This window comes from Oncorhynchus keta, unplaced genomic scaffold (genome assembly GCF_023373465.1).
Source record: "Oncorhynchus keta strain PuntledgeMale-10-30-2019 unplaced genomic scaffold, Oket_V2 Un_contig_1748_pilon_pilon, whole genome shotgun sequence".
Classification (NCBI taxonomy): Eukaryota; Metazoa; Chordata; class Actinopteri; order Salmoniformes; family Salmonidae; genus Oncorhynchus; species Oncorhynchus keta.
Genome location: NW_026280454.1, coordinates 62,501 through 64,678, shown reverse-complemented (window position 1 = coordinate 64,678; position 2,178 = coordinate 62,501).

Sequence of the window (2,178 nt, the reverse complement as noted above, 5' to 3'; positions counted from 1 at the left end):
TTATAGACAAGCAGGAAGATGGATGCTCTGGCCCGATGAGGGCATCTAAAACAAGGAGGAAGATGGATGCTCTGGCCCGATGAGGGCATTTTTAGACAAGGAGGAAGATGGATTGCTCTGGCCCGATGAGGGCATTTTAGACAAGGAGGAAGATGGATGCTCTGGCCCGATGAGGGCATTTTAGACAAGGAGGAAGATGGATGCTCTGGCCCGATGAGGGCATTTTAGACAAGGAGGAAGATGGATGCTCTGGCCCGATGAGGGCATTTTAGACAAGGAGGAAGATGGATGCTCTGGCCCGATGAGGGCATTTTAGACAAGGAGGAAGATGGATGCTCTGGCCCGATGAGGGCATTTTAGACAAGGAGGAAGATGGATGCTCTGGCCCGATGAGGGCATTTTAGACAAGGAGGAAGATGGATGCTCTGGCCCGATGAGGGCATTTTAGACAAGGAGGAAGATGGATGCTCTGGCCCGATGAGGGCATTTTAGACAAGGAGGAAGATGGATGCTCTGGCCCGATGAGGGCATTTTAGACAAGGAGGAAGATGGATGCTCTGGCCCGATGAGGGCATTTAAAACAAGGAGGAAGATGGATGCTCTGGCCCGATGAGGGCATTTTAGACAAGGAGGAAGATGGATGCTCTGGCCCGATGAGGGCATTTTAGACAAGGAGGAAGATGGATGCTCTGGCCCGATGAGGGCATTTTAGACAAGGAGGAAGATGGATGCTCTGGCCAGATGAGGGCATTTTAGACAAGGAGGAAGATGGATGCTCTGGCCAGATGAGGGCATTTTAGACAAGGAGGAAGATGGATGCTCTGGCCCGATGAGGGCATTTTAGACAAGGAGGAAGATGGATGCTCTGGCCCGATGAGGGCATTTTAGACAAGGAGGAAGATGGATGCTCTGGCCAGATGAGGGCATTTTAGACAAGGAGGAAGATGGATGCTCTGGCCAGATGAGGGCATTTTAGACAAGGAGGAAGATGGATGCTCTGGCCCGATGAGGGCATTTTAGACAAGGAGGAAGATGGATGCTCTGGCCCGATGAGGGCATTTTAGACAAGGAGGAAGATGGATGCTCTGGCCAGATGAGGGCATTTTAGACAAGGAGGAAGATGGATGCTCTGGCCAGATGAGGGCATTTTAGACAAGGAGGAAGATGGATGCTCTGGCCCGATGAGGGCATTTTAGACAAGGAGGAAGATGGATGCTCTGGCCCGATGAGGGCATTTTAGACAAGGAGGAAGATGGATGCTCTGTCCCTATGATGGACTCCGGAGTGGCGCAGCAGTCTAAGGCACTGCATCTCAGTGCTTGAGGCGTCATTACAGACCCCTGGTTCGATTCCAGGCTGTATCACAACCGGTAGTGATTGGGAGTGTCATTGGGCGGCGACCAATTGGCTAGCGTCGTCCGGGTTTGGCCGGTGTAGGCCGTCATTGTAAATAAGAATTTGTCCGTAACTGACTTGTCTGGTTAAATAAATTAAAACAAGGCCTGATTCGTCAGTGATTTAATTCATATTATTAATCACAGCATATTACATTTCCTACCCGACGACAAAATATAGTATACAATTATGTTACAACAATGTTGTCCCACTCCTCTTCTATAGCTGTGGAATGTTGTCCCACTCTTCTTCTATGGCTGTGGAATGTTGTCCCACTCTTCTTCTATAGCTGTGGAATGTTGTTCCACTCCTCTTCTATGGCTGTGGAATGTTGTTCCACTCCTCTTCTATGGCTGTGGAATGTTGTTCCACTCCTCTTCTATGGATGTGGAATGTTGTCCCACTCCTCTTCTATGGCCTGTGGAATGTTGTTCCACTCCTCTTCAATGGCTGTGGAATGTTGTCCCACTCCTCTTCTATGGCCTGTGGAATGTTGTCCCACTCCTCTTCAATGGCCTGTGGAATGTTGTTCCACTCCTCTTCTATAGCTGTGGAATGTTGTTCCACTCCTCTTCTATGGCTGTGGAATGTTGTCCCACTCCTCTTCAATGGCCTGTGGAATGTTGTCCCACTCCTCTTCTATGGCTGTGGAATGTTGTCCCACTCCTCTTCTATGGCTGTGGAATGTTGTTCCACTCCTCTTCTATGGTTGTGGAATGTTGTCCCACTCCTCTTCTATGGATGTGGAATGTTGTCCCACTCCTCTTCAATGGATGTGGAATG